Source organism: Oryzias latipes, chromosome 7, assembly GCF_002234675.1.
Source record: "Oryzias latipes chromosome 7, ASM223467v1".
NCBI lineage: Eukaryota > Metazoa > Chordata > Actinopteri > Beloniformes > Adrianichthyidae > Oryzias > Oryzias latipes.
Window position 1 is genome coordinate 29643888 of NC_019865.2, and position 7916 is coordinate 29651803.

Consider the following 7916-nt stretch of genomic DNA (forward strand, 5'->3'; position numbering starts at 1 on the left):
GAGCGAGCGTGACATTGACTCCCTGATCCACACCACCAGGATCTACAGTACTGACATTGGGATGTCATTCGGGCTCGAGAAATGCAGCCGGATGGTGACAAAGAGAGGCAAGGTAGTCCACACAGGAGGGGTCTCACTCCCAGAAGGAACAATTGCAGACATCGAGGACAGTAACAAGTACCTTGGAATTCCACAGGCAAATGGCAACCTAGAGCAGGCAACAAGGAAAGCTGCAACCGCTAAATACCTCCAACGAGTAAGGCAAGTCCTGAGAAGCCAGCTCAATGGCAAAAATAAGACCCGGGCAATTAACAGCTACGCACTGCCAGTTATCAGATACCCTGCAGGAATAATAAGATGGCCAAAGGAAGAGATACAGACCACGGATGTTAAAACACGAAAGCTCCTCACCATGCATGGAGGGTTCCATCCCAAATCCAGCACCCTGAGACTGTATGCTAGCCGCAAGGAAGGAGGCCGAGGACTAGTGAGCGTAGAAGCCACTATCCAGGATGAAACATCCAAGATCCATGAGTACATCAAGCTCAAGGCCCCAACTGACAGTGTGCTCAGTGAATGTCTCAGGCAATGGAGAGCAGAGAATACAGTGCTGGAGGACAGATCCTCATGGGAGGACAAACCCTTGCATGGGATGTACCACCGGACCATAACTGAAGTGGCTGATATCAAGAAGTCCTACCAATGGCTAGAAAGGGCTGGCCTACAGGACAGCACCGAAGCGCTCATCCTGGCAGCCCAGGAACAAGCCCTGAGCACCAGAGCAATAGAGGCTCAGATCTACCACACCAGACAAGACCCAAGGACTTCCAGATCCAGACTGATAGGATGGTAATGGCGAACCAACCAGACATTTTAGTGGTGGATAAAGAACAGAGGAAAGCCGTTGTGGTGGATGTGACAGTGCCAAGCGATGGGAACATCAGGAAGAAGGAACATGAGAAACTGGAGAAATACCAGGGACTCAGAGAAGAACTGGAGAAAGCATGGAAAGTGAAGGTGACAGTGGTGCCTGTGGTAATTGGAGCACTCGGGGCAGTAACCCCCAAGCTGGAGGAGTGGCTACAACAGATACCTGGAAAGACCTCAGACCTCTCAGTCCAGAAAAGCGCAGTGCTAGGAACAGCTAAGATACTGCGCAGGACCCTCAAGCTCCCAGGCCTCTGTTAGAGGACCCGAGCTTGGAGGATAAACCACCCGCGGAGGGTGAGAGGGGCGTTTTTTTTTATTTATATATATATATATATATATATATATATATTTATATATATATATATATATATATATACACAGTCACACCGAACAGGATTTGCATGGTAAATTTGTATCAAGTGCCTCTTTTTCCTGAGCTTATTGGCCTGCTCACTCCATGGAGAGGTGTCTGTGTTTATGCTGCTACAATACATGGAAGACACTGTTAATGATCAGGTTTGCAAAAAAATCGGTAATCATGCGTCCATGTCTGAGTTCAAGTGATCATTCAGAGATTTTCCCGGTACAGGCAGCTGTATCCTTGTGCTATCCTAGGCACTTTAACATTGGGAGTTGGGTCATCTAGACCCACTAGACAGTGCTCTGAACCTTTTTTCTTCAATGATTTGTGATCTTCACTGGTGTCCATGGATTACATGAAATCTTTCCACCTTTATATGGTAGGGAGAACACGTCACTGTAAGGGTAGGGTCATAAGATAGCACAAGGGTTAATCCCGCTCTGTATCACAGCTGCTTCTGCTGTGTTTCTGTGTCTCTGTGTTGTGGTTCTGTTGGGCATGCCTCCTCCAGGGGCAGTACACCTGCTGCTCATTCCCATAATCATAACCTGTACACCTGCTGGCCGTAAAGGACATTATCTATTCATGACGAAGACCTCCACCAGTGCCAGATCATTGTTCACCTTGTGAAATCCCATCCTATTATCCTGCCTGCCTGCCTGTTTGACTACCTACAAGTCTCTCTGCCAGCCATGTTGCATCCTCTCTCCAGCCACCATATTTGTAGTCGGTCAGAGAAATACATGAAATAATGGACTCCTATTGAACGTTAATAACAACCACTGATGTTTTGCTCAAATATTAACAATAAAAAAGAAAGTAGAAGAAAGAAAGAAAGTAGAAAGTAGTAAAATATATATGAATATATTTAAACACTATAAGAGTTCTAGTTCAAGTTATTAGTCTATCATGAACTGAAGTGGAAATCGTTCTTGTATTTTTCACTTTTTATGAATTTAGGCGAGATTAAAAAAAGCAAATGTCCTTGAGAAACATAGTAAAAGAGTTTGATTTTGAAAACCTGTTTTTTGATTATAAAATTTCCAAGTATTACATAAAACATTAAGAACTAAATCAAATATCAGCTGAAATGACTCTAAAAAGTACTTTTTGTTTTTCTGTCAGGTAGGGAGGGCTAGTGAGCATGAAGGACCCAAAAATGCAAAGACGGGAGGCCCATGGTTCCAGGGCTAGGGGTTTATTAAAATAACCAAAAGCACTGCAGAGCAGGGAAAGAAAACTAAACTTACTGTGGGCAAAACATGAAAACATGGCAGAAGACAGTCAGGGAAGAGAACTGCATTGGGCGGATCTCAAACTGCATCAAATTGCATTTATGGAACAGGTCAGTGTGAACACATTTGTTTTATTAACAGTAAACTGTATGTCTCATGACTGCAGGTGAGGAAGACAACAGGTGAACACTGCCTGTCACCTGCCTCTCCCCAGACCGCACTTTCCTGCTTGAAACGTGTTTCAACAGCTCCCAAACCGATCTCAAACCCGAATTATGTCCATCCACCTAAAGCATTTTACCCACAAAGTCAGAATAGAAACCACCCTATTGAGCTGGAAACTGCCCAGTCTGGCAATGCTGCCTATACTCGCTAACGTGCGAGTCTCTGGACTTGATGTTGACTGGAATATACCATTGCTGCAGAAGTCTTATGCCAGTTCAGGGATTTAGATTTTTTAAAATTAGTTAAATGATGAGTTAAATAATGATGGGCGTGAAATTTATTTGAGATACTGTTATTACATGTTCAGTTCTGGGCGCTTAGAGTGTTGGGGGCCCTAGGCGATCACCTACCTTTTCCTAATAGTAAGTCCGCCTCTGCATGGTAGGACAGTTGGTTCTGGTGTTAAACCAGCTTCTTGCAGTTTGAAATGTTAGCCAGCAGAGGGCAGCACCAGCAAACACCACAGACAAAGCGGGATCAAGTGATGGCAAATACATTGTAGGTCATGTGAGGATTGTAAATGACACATAAAATGAGTACGGTGGCCCTGAAGTGCTAATCATATCAACAAATCACTCGATACAAAAACATTTTAAAGATCATAACAATAAAAAATAAAAAGTTAAAAAGCAGGATTACATTTTCAGAATACAAAGCAAAATTATAAAAAACTAAAATGAAAAAACATTTCACAAAACTAAAGTCATTTCCAGAAAACAGAATGGAATGTTCAAAAATAGAAAACATTTCAGAAAACAAAAGGAAATGTTTTTAAAAAAACGAAACAATCAATCCGGAAAAGATAGGTAATGTGGACAACGCTGATTGGATGATGATATCCATTATCACTTCAGGCCAAATAACTTTCAGTTCAAATGAGGATTATCCAGTTAGTATGTCACTCAGTACCTACCTTTTCCGGTTTCTCATTGCGTTTTGTTTTTCACTATTTCGTTTTGTTCCATAATTCTTTTAGTTTGGCATAAGAGCTCTGTTCAGATACACAAAACAAAGATAGAAAAATTACAGTAAAAAACTACCCCCCAAAAGCCAAAGGAGATCAGCATGAGTTGAAGAGAATGTGAATGTTAAGATCAGTATTATGCGCGCTTAGTCAGATGAAGTGTGTTTTCAGTGCCATTCCATATTTGACAGATTTACCCAGTAGGACTGCTATGTGTGACCCGGCACCATTGACCGTTGGGCCGCTCCAGTTCGAGTACAGCGCCACGAAGGGAACACACTGTCTAGTAGAACAGTTTTGTGAGCCAGGCATAATTGAACGTGGAGCCAATCCGTCCGAAAAGACGCCGCAGGGGAATTATAAATTGGAATCGTCATGAATCAAGACCTACAAGACGACACAAAGCTTAACATCCATAAATCCGACGCTTCCACTGGCATACTATGATACGAGAGAGGTAACCTTTTGTCATTTCCAGAGGGACGCACATTTAGAAGGCCTTCGAGGAGCAGGCGAATGGAAGGGTATCCAAGGAGATTCGTAGATGAGGAACTACAGTACAGACCAAAAGTTTGGACACACCTTCCCATTCATTTGAAGAACCAAAAAACGAGAATGAACGAATGACCATGGGGAATAATGTACATAGCAAAATTTTGGTAGCCCAACAGCGACAAAATCCCCCTTTTTATACATTCAAAGATAGTAAAAAAAAAAAAAAAGACAAGCGGCACAAATGCGAGGGAGTTTATAGTGGGAAGAGAGGCTTGCACCAATGAACCATCGAGATTTATGGCAAAAAATGAATCCAGACGGGTGGGGGACCACACGTCTTACTTGGATAAAGCGGAACACCCAGGTTAGAAAACAGAGTCGCGGCGTAGAGATGAAACGACTGGGGAATAAATAAGGAAAATTGACCAAGAAATCATCAAGAAAATGCAGAACGAAGGGGAGCCCATAGGATTATAAAAAGTCCAGCACAGGGCTTCTACGACAGCTGAAAGGTAAACAGAAAAAGAATACTTTGAGCGCCACGTAACGCCAAAAGGATACCACTGGGAGGGATGGAAAGGCAGAACAGCGAAAGCATCTGCGACATCCGCCGTCCCCAGCCATGCACTGCGTCAGGTGAAAATAATCATGGGGTAAGGATGGAGCAGAACCACACGGCTGAGCATGCGGTTGTGACGACACAGGCATCGCTGACTCCGGACCAAGTGAATTAAAATGAGAAAGGGAGCCACAGATGATGCATAAAAGAGTCCAAGACAAGTAAAACGTCCGCAGGTGAGGGACAGGTCCAACGACTGAACAATCCAAATGCTGGTTAAACTATGGAATGTACATAGCAGCCTTAACAGAAAAAGAAACTAAAACAGAGAGCCACCATAACAAAGCCAGCACTGAAATGATGGCCAAGATTCACATCCGGCTCCTAATTAACGAAATGGGTAAACAACACAAATAACAGAGGAATATGCCTAAAACAACAACAAAGTCAGCCAGAGTGAGACACCCGTCCAGGCGAGGAGCGCCGGCCTGGATAACCACGGAAAAAACCCCACAATCCCCAAAACGGTAACTGGATGACGCAGAGCCACACAGCAGAATCCGAACCAGGTGCACATCATTACTTTTAAGAACAAGAACTGCAATTTCCAGGGTCCTTAGGGGCATGAGGTCACCGAGTCAAGCGGAGAATCAGGAAGAGCCTGAAGGCGTGGAAAAGCCTCAACAAGTAAATACACAGAGGAAGAGGGCAGCATGGCACACTCACCATAGAGATTCCGGTGATCACAGCATCCAGGGAGGCTCTGACACCACCTGATCCAGCGCCCCTAACAACCTGAACACTGCAGGACGCTCCCCCCGCAAATGCATGCCTGAGACGCGGGCGCTGCTGCACCGAAAGACGCGGAAGCTGCAATGCTGAATGAGCAGCTGAAAAGGAGGGGCAGACGTGGGGAAGACGGACGCCCCCACACCAGAAGAAAGGGGGCCATCGAGTCCGAAAAAGAACGGGGGGGAAGGCCTCATGACGCTGAGAAAGTAAGAAGGAGAACAGCGAGCATGGAGAACCGGTGATGAAAGCAGAGTTCGCGGAAATGGATGAAGAGGGATTGAACTGCACACCTGAAACTAGGACGCTGAACAGGTGAGTTGATTAGACGTCCCTGGGGAGGGCGCAAGAGCACAACCATAAAATAAGACAAGACGTCAAGAATGATGTATATATATATTGTTTATAGTATTGAAAGATTCAGGCTGCTGCAAACCATTACCTGTGGGGGAGGTTGTGACGTTTGGGTCGTGCCAAATAAACAAACACAATATAACAAAACCAAGCCTAACTCCGCACCTAAACCTATAAATCAAAAGGAACAACAAAAGACTACCTAACTAGTCTAAATAAAAACATACAAAACATCACAAGAAATGGCACCAACCCCTTACCTGGTGTGTCTAACAAAGATCAGCCTGCGTGTGAAAATGTATGGGGCCCCAGACTTGCCTGATCACAACCTCCCACCACATAACGGAGGAAACCAACTTAGTCAGAAGCATGCAGCAGTTTGTTTGCCAAAGAGAGTCAGGATCATAGTGAGAGTCTGCCAGGCCCAGCTCCCAGGTGTGCTTTAATAGGCTCCAGCTTCCTGGTAGAGGAGCACCACATGACCAGCAGGCGGCCAGTCACAGCTGAGGAAGCTGCAGTCCCAGGTGAACATCATCAGGAAATCAACTGAAGTGACAAGCAACAAGATGAGAGCAAAGCAGAGGGCTGTGCCCGTAACACGCCTGCAGGGAGGAGTAACCAGGTAAACGCACTGCTCGAGTTGCCTGCCTGAAATACACCCAGGGTCGTTCATTTCGTTTTTACACAAACCAGAAAAGGTAGGTACTGATGGACATCGCTGATTGGGTGATGATGTTTGTATCTGATTTTAACTGAAAGTTAATTGAAATGAAGTGATGCTGGATATTATCATCCAAACAACAATGTCCCATGATAATCCATGTATTTCCCATTTACTTGTTTGAAAAAAATGGAGCAAACAATTGATGAATTCTTAAAATCATTTTTTAGTTTACGTCTGAAACAGAAGGGCTACCCGGATGTGGTTTGTGTGGATGACGTCCGTGGCAAATGTAAATAATGGAAGGAAAGGACAAAAGAATAAAACATTAACATAAAGACTGGTAAAACACACGTGGAGGTATCAACCACCTTTTACACCAACTAAGTTTTACCACTACTTCTACTTGTCGTGCTCTCCCTCAGAGCATTGAAAATGAGATGTGGCTGGGTCTTCCAACGTGACCATGACCCAAAGCACACAGCCAGGAGAACAAGGAGTGGCTCCCTAAGAAGAATATAAAGGTTCTGGAGGGGCTTAGCCAGTCTCCAGACCTCAACCCAATAGAAAATCAGCAACAGCCCAGAAACCTGACTGATCTAGAGAAGATCTGTGTGAAGGAGTGGACCAGATATTAATATAGATTTTCTTAGGTGTTCAAATATATAGCATCCAAATAAATTATTTTAAAAATCCTGCAGTGGATTATAAACTTCCAGCGACTTGTTGCTTCATGATGCTTTATGATATTACCCCCCCCCAGCTCCTTCTCTCTTCTTCCCTCCTTTACTTTTTCCTCCGGTCAAACAAAAAGCTGTTACAAAAATAATGAATATGAATACAGTTTAGTCTACATTACAAAAGGGACTTATTCAAGTATCCCTTGTGCTATCCTAGGCACTTTAACATTGGGAGTTGGGTCACTAGCACAAGGAGTATACATCTGGTGTGTCATGTCACAGCTGAAATGGAGACCCGTCAGACCGGAAAAAGTTTTTCCAATCTTCTATTGTTCCATTTTTTAAACGAAGCTGGTGCTGTAGGACCCAAAATGCAGGAGAAAATGCTTGGTGAGAAGCTGAAACATTTAATAAATAATGCGGAATAAGACAAAAGCCCATGGAGAAAGAAAAAGGGAGACAAAGCAGAGCAGTGACTGTGTCCAACACGAGAGCTAATTAATATGACAATTAAAATACTATTTTGCACTTAAAAAGTCAAATACGGTGCCCCATAGGTTCAGGTTATCAATGTAAATAAGAACTGGTGTCAATTGACTAACCTAGTTAAATAAACATGAAAAAATAAAACAATTTGCTTCAAGGAAACAGTCCAGCAATAAA